We start from the raw sequence: 13,899 nt of genomic DNA, 5'->3' as shown, positions 1-13,899 counted from the left end.
TGCCTTTTGAGCTTTTCAATACTTTTTTTCGTAAGCTAAGATTTAAGAATTCGGGCTCTCTGATTATATAATAATGAAGGACTGCTATTCGTACGGGTTTCACAAAACATTTTAAGATTCACTATAAATTTTCTTTTCTATTTCTGTTATTGGTAAACAAGTTCATTTGGATTCCTTTCTAGAATAAGATCAATACAACGAAATTAACAAATATTGAACAAATACATCTCTGCGCACCCCAGAATTACCTTGAAGATATCTAATAGCACCTCGGCAACTAGCAAAAACAATCCAACAAATATCAAAAGTCAAGTAAAAGAACTGACGCGTCACAAGAGCCAATATCTTAACAGAGATTGAGTTTTATGTCGCCTATAGAAACGTCACAAACACGGTGGTGTATTGGGAATGTTCCCTAAAATCAAATTAATTTGACAGTTCTGCTGTGATTTGCTTTATTTAATATTCAACATACACAGGTCACTTGAAGAAGAACGGTTATCTGAACATAATAATATATCTCCACCGTGGATACGTTAATATATAAGTGTTCAATGGTTAAGGTGCTAATTGACTTCATACTTCAATCTGATATGAAAATGAAATTTTATTTTTAATAGAGCTTTAAAACCTTTAGAAAGCTGGTCTCTACACGGTAGGTACAATCTGAGGGCATTATCATACTCAATCTATTGAACAAAATTAGTAGCGAGAACAATTAATAATTGCTATTCTGTGCTGAATTCATTCTCGAACACACCTATCTTTACGACCGTCGCAGATATTAATCGATTCATTTACGACTTCTCTGTCCGTTCTCCCGCCGCGCTAGCGTGATGATAACGAGCCACGTGGATTATTGATTGATTTGTTTTTATTACCCGACCGTTATGTACGAGATTAGGGGCAGTTTGACTGTTTTCGAGTGTCGGAAAAAGTTTGGTTAATGTCGGGATTAGGTAAATTTACGGGACTCATTTGGAATTCGATAGTTTTTGTTACGTTTGGGAAATAAAGCCTATCTTGGATGGCGAATTTTTTGTATCTATATCAAGCAGTATAAGTTTATTAAGTTTTTGAGAATAATAGGTAATTTAATTACTGTAATATTTTCGAGAGATTAAGCTGCGTCGGTGCTCTAACTCTGGTACTGCGACTACAACACAATATAATATACTTCCACTCTTTGTTTCAAGTTTAGTGCGGCATTCATGTTGTGATGTGCACGTCTTGATATTTCAACTAAAAATCGACAAACAGTTGACGTCTATCGGTTATGGCAGCGCGTAGGGACCACGGCAACCCTGAGTACCGTTTGGAATCGTCAATTTTATATACCAAGGTATATGACAACATGGTTGTTTTGACACCTCACTACAATGTTGAACATTCTTTTTTGAGAAATTTGTCGTTTTTAGTATGAGCATTCGCCGCGTCAATTCCAAAAGACAAAACCAAATAAACGGGTGTAAACATGATTTATATTAACAATCTAATTAAATTTCCTTACGAGTACTTCTTATAGACACCACAGAGCCTGACCCCAAAAGCCATTTACAACAAACAACTTCAGGAGCATCGAAACTTACCCTCAAATGAAATAGTGCTCTTGACTAAACTTGTGAACTTGAAATTGTAATCAACAATAGAATTTCAGGTGGAGGAGCTTGCGGCGCCCATGTATCAATGTTAGCGAGTTAAACCGAGTGCGAAGTATAGGTGAGTGCCTATGAATTATGCCGACCGCATGCCCGGTGGGGAATGCCGTAAGGTAGCAGCAGCAGCGATTTATTGTAAACATAAGTTGTTATCAAAATTCGAACGATCTATACAAAAGAATCCATGCGCGTATGTTTTTTTTTATTGCCTAGATGGGTAGACCAGCTCACAGTCCACCTGGTGCTAAGTGGTTACTGAAGCCCAAAGATATCTACAACATAAAGGCGCCACCCACCTTGAGATATAAGTTCTAAGGTCTCAAGTATAGTTACAACGGCTGCCCTACCCTTCAAACCGAAACACATAACTGCTTCACGGCAGAAATAGGCAGGGTGGTGGTACGCACCCGTGCGGACTCTCAAGAGGTCCTACCACCAGTAATTTTTGCTATATTTTAACTGGTTTTCTCGTCAAATCATGGCCGGTCGTGTTTCGGCTGAAGCATAAATGAGAGTCGAACCTACACTGTTATACGTCTAAACTAATTGTCATCACCGCTTAGACGGTGCTCCAAATTGTTGGAAAGCTCAACTGAAAAATGAGGTCGAAGCGTGAAATTTGGTCTCTGGGAAGCGTTAAACGTTGACAAAATGCATAGAGCAATAACACGTGATCGTCATAGGTTCTATGGCCGATACCGATTACCTTCATACCCCCTGAATATTTCTAGACAAGGCTAGATGAAAAGAACGAACAGTATTCTTATGCTAAATTCCTATAATTTAATCAAATTCATTTCTAGGAAAGTGAGGTGAAATTCACGACTCAATAGCAAGGTTTATAATTTTTGAATTAATTAACCGCTACCGCTCATAACTGGTGCAATACAAGAAGCACCGCCGAAACGCATTTATCGCGGCCCGACCTGTCGCTTATAATTGAGTTACCGCGTTCCAAGTAAACGGAAACGGTATGGCCCGCACGGGGATACTACTAATGTTACTACTTTATGTTTGTTCACTGTGTTTAGTACTTACTACTTACAATTTATGTTATAATATAATTGAATATTTTGGAACATTAGATATCTTAAACAGAAGCTAAAATTCCATCGGATTAATTCCCGAATTTTTGTAAATGTAATCGGAGCCTAATACTTCATGGAAAGAATGGAGAGAACGATGGAAGAACTGTGATGTTATCGATCAGTACTGGTTCACAATGTGCCTTTACACTACCACTCACTCAGGTAGGGCTTATAAAGAAAATGGTTGAAGGAAATTGAGGTATTCTATTACTGTTAAATAACGAAGGCAGGCCAATAGCAGTAGTCAAACTATCACTGCTTCTAAGTGAATTTGCAATCTCCGCCACAAATATTAGATCGAAATCTCTGTTACGAGTACTTTCACATAATAAACCAGCTATATCGCCTTGATACCGGAATGCTTGTTTGCCTCGCCTTGGAACATAGATGGTAGGTGCCGTCTAGAAAGGATCATGACGCGTCTTAATATCGGTAATTGTTAATGACGATGGTTTCTTAATTTGCTGGATTTATTTTTTTCATTGATAAATATATGTGGAAAATAATTCCAACATCATTTGAGAGTTTAGTCTAGTATTTCGGGGCGGTTACAGACAACCACGTTGTAATATCTTTATATATATGCTGAGCAGGCCGGAAGCTAGTCTTCTTATTGAAGATTCTCATAGAATATTCTGTTGAAAACTTATCGAGTGGTATAGTTTAAAGTCAGGCATATTTTCATTTTCTTACACTTCGCCTACCCTCTTTTCTCGCGTTTTGATATATTAGAATAATTTAAAGAAGTTAATTTGTCTTGATATTGACTACTGTATATTACTCACGATGAACACATATATTTGTCTATTAAGTACTCAAAGCTATGAGCAAAATCAATAAAAGGAAATGTTTCCGCCCGGGATCGAACCGGGGGCCTTCTGCGTGTTAGGCAGATGTGATAACCGCTACACCACGGAAACTGGTGACATTCACAGTTAATTTTTTAATAATATAATATGTTAAAAAAGAAACCGAATAGTTGAATAAAAGTTGATTTACTACCAGTGGTAGCGGCTTATGATTTAATAAGATATCGTAAATTTGATTAGGTAATTGTAAAATATTTATTACACCAATGATAAGACGTCTATAATTTGTAAATATGTATATATCGAAGAATCGAAGGCCGCTGATAAGTACCTAAACTTATCAAGTACATTAACTATCCTGGCAAACGAATCAAGTGCAGCGGTTTTCAGTAATACACTTTCAGATTTTAAGGAACCCGCAATGTAAGGCAATTGACAATCAGCAGAGATGAGGGGCCAACGACCTCATAGGCTTCTGTTGTTTTACATTGCGGGCTCACTAAATACAAATTTTAATTAATAGGTAACCAAATTAATTTCATTTTGTGTACTACATTTGCTTCATAATTTTGTTACTGTATATTTTCTTACAAAAGTGGAGAAACAACAAAATATTTCCAATGTTGTTTTTTTGCAATCGATACAAAGACTCTTAAGATCGTTATGGATATTAAAAACAAAAAAAAAAGTAAAATCAGTTGACAAACAGAGGATGAAAATATACTTGATTTCTTGTTTCTATTTTATTAATTTATGTCATTATTAATTATAATACATTGGCACACTAACTAAGCCAAGCCGCGCTATGCTGTCTGTGGCTTTGTTTAATACGAGTATGACTTCCCTGTTTGAATGCGATTATGTTGACAGCTTTTAAAGAAGCGTGGAAATCTTTTCTAAAATTAAAATAATCATATTACTCAAAATCTATTATCTTCAAAATCAGAAGCCAAAACAGTTTTGGACATTAGCCGCAGTCAGAAAAACAATTCTGTAATCAGCAGCATAGATCTTTCATAAAATGTATTCAGTTAAAAATTAATTTTGGCGCTGTAAATAGATGCTAAAATATTATACACTATGTACATACATGGATAATTTAAGAAACCAAATAGTTTTCGGTTACAATTGAACTAGGTTAACCTTAAGGTTGCAAGGGATCCTTCATAAATATATTATTAAAGTAATATCCCACATCAGATATGATCGCTTGGGCTCACGATACGCTCCGCAAACACCATCATTAAATACATGTTTAAGCGGTCTTCGGACATTTGATTGTAATAAAAATAAGATCAGATATATTAATATTTTTACTTTTTACGAACGTGCTTATAGTTTCCGTGGTGTAGCGGTTATCACATCTGCCTAACACGCAGAAGGCCCCCGGTTCGATCCCGGGCGGAAACATTTTTAATTTTTTTATTGCTTAGATGTGTGAACGAGCTCACATCCCACCTGGTGTTAAGTGTTTACTGGAGCCCACAGACATCTACAACGTAAATGCCGCCACCCACCTTGAGATATGAGTTCACGTCCACCCATCTAAGCAATAAAAAAAATCGGTTGTCTGTAAAGTCGGTTTACTGACGATAGTTGAACGTGACAACGTCTTTGTCGCTCGTTGCGCGCTCTCGCTTGCACTTCAAGCCTTAAATGGAACGCCTCAGGGCGAGGCAACACCACATGAGTCATGTTTTTTCGTGCGTGCAGCCGGCTCCATCGAATTGTAAGACGTTGTCACGTCAAAAATAAAAAATAAATGTGCAAGAGATCAATTAAAACAATTGCTCAGAGCACTTCGTATCGAGCATACAGAACACAACATAGAGAATGTAACGTCTCTCTTAGCTTAATCAACAATAATCGCAATCAAACAAAAGTCAATAGTGCATTATTTTCTCGAAGCACCCTAACGTTGGCTGCGCGGGCCACACCGAGCGTCGGCTGTTCGAAATTAAAAATAAATGACTCAGAAAAATACAAGAGAGTCCATGATTTGATTAAATTGCGGAAAATACCTTACCGTTTCATTAGGAGGGAGGAAAAGAGCAAATTTCACGGGTTTTTTTTATTAAAATTCGGTCGAGAGTTCATTTGGTCGAAGCGTCGATTTGCATAGAAGCCGGTGTAACTCGTTTGTATAGTTATTTGAATAATGCTAAAGTTGTATCCGAGGGTGTTTTGTGAAGCTCATGAATGATGTTTCATTTTGTTTGCATTTACATTCGAAGTGCAAGCTTACGTTAGATCTTCTTTTGTTATATTTGGATGTTCAAAAGGACGTAGCCGGTATTTTGTAAAATTAAACAGGGCATGCAATAATTATAATTTTTGATTTCTATCTAGACTTTTAAACGTGTTATTGAAAAGCATAATTCCTTGCCATTTTAGACTGAATAGTGATGTGTTCATGACTCACGGTCTAAGACTAAAATGTACCTAGTCTAAATAGAAGTAGTAGTTAGTTTCAGTCTTTCGTCATCATGAGAACGAGTCTTGATTTATATGTTGAAAAACAAACTTTATCTCTTAACTAACCGTACTCGCCCGTTTCGCTGGGCATTTAAAATTAACATTATTATTTATTGTCATTATTATTAGGGAGTCCAACACTCATATAAATATTAGCCTATCCATTAAGTACATGTATTTTCTACATGGATACCAAGTTTCTAGTTAATCGGATGCATGGTTCAGTAGTTATAACGGAACATCCGTAAAAATCACTGTAGTTTTATATATTAGTATAGATTAGCTATGCACAACTTTGCAAAAATGTGTCAATTCTCTCGGAGCTAAACGTCAAGACCCGTCCACCTACAATCTGTATACAGCGTCTCCTCAAGTACTTCGGACACGTGGCCTGACGAAATCCTGACGAACTTGGAGAAACTAATAGTTGTAGGTCACGTGGAAGGAAAGAGAAGTCGAGGAAGATCGCCAACCAGGTGAACGAACATTGTCAAGGAGGCCACAAGCACCAGCGTCCCGGGCGCAATTAAGCAGGCCGAATGCAGGCAAAGTTGGAGGAAGCTGGTGCAGAAACTAAGCCAAGGTGGTCACGACCCTCAGTAATGAGGAAGCGACGAAGAAGAAGAAGATTTTGCAAAAAGATCTTCCTCATTATCGTCTTTCTACTGTTCTCCTCAACAGCTTATTGGTACTTTTCAAAACTATAGCTTTATTTGAACTGATTGTATAGCTATCTTCAACTTGTATAGTTATCTTCAACTGTAGATTAAATGTATAAATATTAAATGACAGCCAAATTGAAATAAATGATTTCGATTTAAATAACGCGTCCTACCGAATTTACAAATTAAGTATGTGATATATTTATATAGGTATCAATCACTCTAATTGACACGAGCACATAATTCCTGAATTCGAGTCCCCAAACTATAATTCTTGTCGGCCACTAAACTACATGTGAACAATTCAAACTTAGCGATAACCCTAAAGTGCGTGAGGCAATAAAACTTGGTAGTTAACGGTTAATTAGAGGCAGTGTCCGGTGCCCCTTGTCCTAGTACTAGCTTGAGTTTCTGGATTCATTTGTGTTTCATTTTTTACATTATTTATTTATTGCTGTATATATGAATTACATATTTTATATATATTATGTTTTTTTTATTGGGCAAACAATACACATTACATGTTAAAAAGATACACAATAAGTAACAACAAGTAAAAAAAGTCTGACTTGTAACATAAGCCATGTGCGTACGACCAAGCAAGACAAATGTGCTGAGTGTATACACAAAATTCCTGACCACTACTGGACAAAACAACATGATAACGAGAGACAATCTAAATTATAATATAAGGACATCATTTTACACACAATATACGCATAATAATATAAGCAGTTAGACTACTTAATCTACTATTAACTACGAGTATTAACATGTATTATTATAATAATAAATGCTAAAAATTTATTCAACATATTTTCATAGATTTTGTTGACTTTTTTTTTGACGGCATATCTTGCGTAGTTATCATACAGGTAAACTAAATACATTTTACTAAAAACTAAGGTTTCCGTAATCTCACGAATCTATTAGATACATCTGGCTCAACAGAGAAATTTTAGTTCTCTTTATATTTATCTAATGCGGTAAATTTTCCGTGTAGAGTCTAAAAGAGTAAATCGAACAATACGTCACAAATTTATAGACAAAAACTCTTCAAAACATTTACGTATCGCTATGAACCCTCAAGATGGGCACTACAATGTGGACTATCGGATCGGATGAATGATAAAGTGTGGTCACCCTCGCCTGAGGCTGTCTATTGCTCTCTAGAGGACAGTTTCTTGGACAATACTTGGACAAAGTCATGGAGATATCTTATTACTGATATTTTCGTAAGGTTTTAAAAAACTTGTAGGTCATATAATATGGTATTATTGATGCAAATAGATAAATTACAAACCAAAAACCATGAATACTGCTTACTGCTTGCTTCAATTTTGTTTATTTCTGTGAGAAGAAGATCAGAAAAGATTTCTTAGCCGCTGAGCCCCATTAATAATTATACATAATAGACGCTGTTGGCATTCTCGATGTACATATAAGTGTATAGCGGTTGTAACAACCTTCATCTATATAAGCCTATCTTTGTATGTTACAAAATATATATAAGAAAAATGTTTAAATTAAATATGAATTTCTTTAATAGCTTATTGTTTCCACAAAACCAGCACACCATATTGTGTGGTTTTTTTTATTGCTTAGATGGGTGGACGAGCTCACAGTCCACCTGGTGTTCAGTGGTTACTGGAGCCCATAGACATCTACAACGTAAATACGCCACCCACCTTAAGATGTAAGTTGTAAGGTCTCAGTACAGTTACAACGGCTGCCCCACCCTTCAAACCGAAACGGATTACTGCCTCACGGCAGAAATAGGCAGGACGGTGGTACCTACCCGCGCGGACTCACAACAGGTCCTACCACCAGTAATTACGCAAATTATAATTTTGCGGTTTTCACTTTTATTACACGATGTTATTCCTTCACCGTGGAAGTCAATCGTGAACATTTGTTGAGTACGTATTTCACTAGAAAAATTGGTACCCGCCTGCGGGATTCGAACACCGGTCAATCGCTTCAACACGAATGCACCGGACGTCTTATCTGTTAGGCCACGACGACTTCTTATATTAAGGCTTATATAAAGTTCGTCTCCATTCGTTTCTATAGCCGCTGATTACAGGGACAGACAAAATATAACATGATATCTCCAGATCGCTTTGGCATTGGTAAGTGCAGTGTAAATCACGACTGGCGATCAAATCGCAGCCGAATTGTTTGGGTGTAAATAACGAGACAGATGGGGTATGTGCGACCCGCGCCGACTCCTATGACGATAAGTAATATTCCTTATAAATTGTCTTTATTGGTCAGGTTAAATGTTAACATGTAGTAGCCACAAATCTCGTAATATTATTTGGCTAATCTTTACATGCATCTTTGCATTTTGGTAATTGCAAATCGTCAATTTTAGGAATCAAAAACTAGCCGAACTTTTAAATTTGTTATACAAAACAAGCTTAGTGTCTATGGACTCCGGTGTCTACATTACAGCAGGTGTCCGTGAGCACTAAATAGACACACTGCAAATTTCCAGTACCGTTTGATCTATGAACAGTAAATACCTGATTGGACTCCTGATCCTGAACCTGATATGAATCATTCATTTTTGTTACACTTTACTGGTTCAATTAAAAATGAGATTTGGTACCTAGCTCCTGTCTTTTTCTGATAGAAACTAGAGACAATTAGACTACAAAAGTGTAATAATGGTTTCCTACAACTTAATATCTAAATGCTAGCTAGGTCGCCCGGTATGCGGGACTGCCAAGAATGATAACAGCCATCCACTAAACCACTCTACTGTAAATATTTGGAAATACAATATGTCATATTTTACTTAGGTATAATGCTATTCGTCCTAGGATTGAGCATCACACTACCCATGATAAAATTGGGTATCTCATTTGTGATGTTTGGGATTTAATCAAAACAGAAGCATATGTGTGCGTTATGTAGTCAGAAAACAATGAACGCATTGAAAACTAACATCCTACACATAAAATTGACTTGTAAATTTAATTGGCTCATAAAATAAGGTTGACAGACATACAAAATTAAATGTGCAGTTGTTAAAATATATGTTTGGTTTCGTTGGGCGGAGGATTTAAAAGTCCACCTGGCATCTTAAGCCATTATTGTTTTGTAAAATTGGCTTGTGGAAGAAATAAGCTGATATACCATTTTAATGACTTATCAACATTGCAAAATATTAAAATTAAATGCCATCAAAACTTATCATACGAATATTGGACTAATTTTCAACAAAAAGGGAGGAAGGAGGAGGAAGAAAAGAAGAAATTCAAAAGACGTAGTAGCTACATAGTTCACAAAAAGAACAAGAGACTGTCACTTTCTGAAGGTAATGATCATTACTGCATTTTAATGAAATCACCTCACAAATCATTTCTTTGACAGCAAATGTAAATTTGTTATTCTAATGTTAAAGTTTCAAGGGATTTTATCATTTATATCTGGAGAGGTAAGTTCATAATTGTTTTACACTTAGTATGTAAAATCAACAATCGCTTTATGCTGATATAAGGTTGAAAAGCGTGATTTTGAAAGTTTTCAATAGTCATGGTTTGTCGGAATTTTTGGGACCCGATGTAATTTCGCATTTTTAAAATTGTGATTACACTCATATAGTTTTGCAGTTAATATAAAAAAAACAACAAAAATCTATATCTATACTAATATTATAAAGAGGAAAGATTTGTTTGTTTGTTTCGAATAGGCTCCGAAACTACTGGACCGATTTGAAAAATTCTTTTTCCATTAGAAGCCGACATTGTCCCTGATGAACATAGGCTACTTTTTTTAATTTTTTTTAATTTTTTTTTTTTGGTTTCATGTCTGTTTTAATGTTTCCGAAGCGAAGCGAGGGCGGGTCGCTAGTATAAGATAAATTTGCACACGGCCCACCTAATAGTGAGTGGACACCAATGCCCATGGACATCAGCAATGATAAAGGTGAACTGAGCTGCTCCTACCAAAAGTATAGTTTCATAAGTAAGATCTAGTGAAAATTTTACTTAACTCGTCGTTTCCTTTGGCCCCAAATGATGGCCACGCGTGAGGAGTTTCTCTTTAATTTTGTAATTTTCTGTGAAAATCTTAGAGCCCTCCGGTCTGATCTTGCCGCAAACAAATAATGCGTAAAGCATGTCCGATATCTGCATCAGCTCTAAGTCTTAATTAGCATAAAATTAGTCGAGTTTTACTAATAAAGATTGAAATTATTATTGCGCAGTTTTCTTTAAGCACCGATTTTTGTGATAATGAAACGAGTTTGGAAAGAACTCCAAGCGATTGGCAGCAGCTTGGCTGATGCTCATAGTGAGATTGAAAGGTTCACGCTAAAAAAAAAAGTACTAAATCATTAAGTTTAATTCTACAGAACTCACAATGTATAGCTAGCTGAACACACTTCGCGCTTTCATTTCATTTTACGGCGGCCTGCGACATATCGTTTTTGACGTATAACTGCGCGCGGTCCCGCCCGTGATTTACACGCGCGACCGTACTAATTAAAATTTTAGTGTGCACTTAATTGCTTCCTTTGCGATAGGACATCGTAAAATTTCTTGTTTGTTTCTAAAATAAAAACGGTTGATCGACATTTAGGCATCTACGCAGAGTCATCTTGCAATATGTCTTCGAGACCACGTTGCTTCCGTAGTAAGACCTTTCATAATTCAGGACGGTAGAAACAGTTTAAGCTCAGTATCAGCTCATGAGAAATAATATACCACTAGTTTGTGTATGCACATAAGGTCTCATAAAGTAGACCGACAGTCTATTGAGGTTCGCGGGAATACACTCAATGCCAGTCCAGGACCGGTCGTTGTGGCGAGGTTTGGGGGAGGCCTATGTCCAGCGGAAGACCTCTGTGGGCTGAAAGACGGATAGTTCGTAGATTATTTGTAGGTATCAGTTTTACCACATTTTCAACAACCCACAGAATGGTGTACCGATTTCTGCTCCCATACTTGACACAGAAATAACATTTGTATCATTTGGTGTTATAAATATGAGCAGTTGGTCCTCATAGAGATTCAAGCACACCTCGTCTCAAGTACATTAACTCCCTTTACTATTAAGGGTCTGAGCGTCTTATCAGTAACGGCCCTCGGAAGATCGTGAGGGACTAATTGCTCCAAGCGACAGCCCATGAGAACATCTTTGGATAAATTATTGCTCATATCTTGATAAAGTGTATTATGGCCGTGTAAGGTTTAGTTCTGCATTTACCAAAGGCAAAAGTCATAACATACAGCATTTTGCTGAAAATTTATCTATATACCCAAATTTGCTTTTCTATGGTATTGCTGGTCTTCTAGTTACGCGAGTCACTAGGCGTTTCCCACGTGTACACACGCGTTAATTCTCCCGGAATAAAAATTCGTGTATCTTCATATATATTTTTGAATATATATTTATATATTTTTTTGCTTAGATAAGGTAAACGAGCTCACGGCCTACCTGGTGTTAAGTGGTTACCGGAGCCCATAAACGTCAACAATGTAAATGCCGCCAAGTATTGTTATGAGTTCTAAGTTTCCGTTTTTTAGTACAACGGCTGCCACCTCCTTCAAACCGAAACGCCTTACTGCTTCATGGCAGATATAAGCAGATTTGCTACCCTACCTATATCTGCTGCTGCTACCGTAACTACCCGTGCGGGCTTTTAGCACGCATTACTACCAGTAATTACGAAAATTACAATTTTACCTGATGTTATTCCTTCATCGTAGAAGTCGTTCCTGAACATTTGTTAGGTACGTATTTCATTAGAAAATTGGTACCCGCCTGCGGGACTCGAACACTGGCACAGTTGTGTCGCTCAATACGAATGCACCACGCGTCTTACCTATTAGGCCACGACGACTTCATATCGAACAATTTTTTTTCCTACCTAACCTGATAGCCTTGAGAGGCTATTTCAGCGTAACCTTAACTAGTAGGTGAGCTCACGAGGCTCAAACCTGACGACGTTGCTAACACGAACCCTAGCAAGAGCCGTGCTTCGCAGAATCTACCACCGGATCGGAAACGCGACCCACTGAGAAGATCCGACGAGAAACTCAGTGGGCTATATCGCACCACTGCTGCAGCTTTGCCAATGGACGTAATAACAAGAACACTTTCGTCGTGAAGTTCTAACGTCTACTATCGTGTTTATTGCAATATTTTTTTTATTGCTTAGATGGGTGGACGAGCTCACAGCCCACTTGGTGTGAAGTGGTTACTGGAGCCCATAGACATCCACAACGTAAATGCGCCACCCACCTTGAGATATAAGTTCTAAGGTCTTAAGTATAGTTACAACGGCTGCCCCACCCTTCAAACCGAAACGCATTACTGCTTCACGGCAGAAATAGGCAGGGTGGTGATAACCACCCGCGCGGACTCACAAGAGTTCCTACCACCAGTAATTACGCAAATCATAATTTTGCGGTTTTCACTTTTATTACACGATGTTATTCCTTCACCGTGGAAGTCAATCGTGAACATTTGTTGAGTACGTATTTCATTAGAAAAATTGGTACCTGCCTGAGATTCGAACACCGGTGCATCGCTCAACACGAATGCACCGGACGTCTTATCCGTTAGGCCACGACGACTTAAATAATTTTGTAATATCTCAAGTTTGCCAATTTTACTGAATAAACGCCTTAGAAAAGCAGTTTATCAACTCTAAACCATAAAGTGTATGGAATACAAATGGAAAATTTCAATTAATTCGAAAAGGAAAACAAATCGCGTCCTAAAAATTTTCTCTTAAAGATACAGCAACTTAAATTACATCTTCCTTAGAACAAACGGAAAGATCAGCGGTCGGATTATCTGTGCGTCTTCTTCGACTTAATTAAACATGAAATTCAATTAATAAAGACGGAGAGTTATCGCGCCCCGAATAAAGACCCGATCCTGCCCCCCCTAATTAAAATGTATTGCCTTATTTAACTCATTTTCCACTTACAATGACACTGCGAGACCGAATTCCAACTTTTTAATCTGCTCGCTATCTTGCTTCGCTTCGAAATCTTGGTACCGTATTACAGGAAAATGTAGCTTCCCTCGAAGCTGTAAGAACGAAAATTGCATGGGTATTTTGTTTTCGTGGAATATTTCGTGTAGCCAGGTCTTCTTAGAGAGCAAGGCCCGGAGTCACAAAGAGGTATTTGCGGTCTTAAAGCTGTACATTAGTTTTTAAGGGTCTTATTTTGTTTTGCGCTAT

General features: G+C 37.3%; 2 non-coding genes across 2 annotated transcripts; one reads left to right on the top strand and one right to left on the bottom strand.

Annotated features, from left to right (window-relative positions):
* Window positions 1-3,593: 3,593 nt before the first annotated feature.
* Window positions 3,594-3,666, bottom strand: TRNAV-AAC (transfer RNA valine (anticodon AAC)). Its single transcript has one exon. It is a non-coding gene; the product is annotated as a tRNA-Val (tRNA).
* A 1,226-nt stretch (window positions 3,667-4,892) lies between these two features.
* On the top strand, window positions 4,893-4,965 carry TRNAV-AAC (transfer RNA valine (anticodon AAC)). The gene has a single exon. It is a non-coding gene; the product is annotated as a tRNA-Val (tRNA).
* The last annotated feature ends 8,934 nt before the right edge of the window (window positions 4,966-13,899 follow it).

The sequence above is a fragment of the Bombyx mandarina genome, chromosome 09, assembly GCF_030267445.1.
Source record: "Bombyx mandarina strain Sakado chromosome 09, ASM3026744v2".
Taxonomy (NCBI): domain Eukaryota; kingdom Metazoa; phylum Arthropoda; class Insecta; order Lepidoptera; family Bombycidae; genus Bombyx; species Bombyx mandarina.
This window is presented reverse-complemented; position numbering and strand designations above follow the sequence as displayed.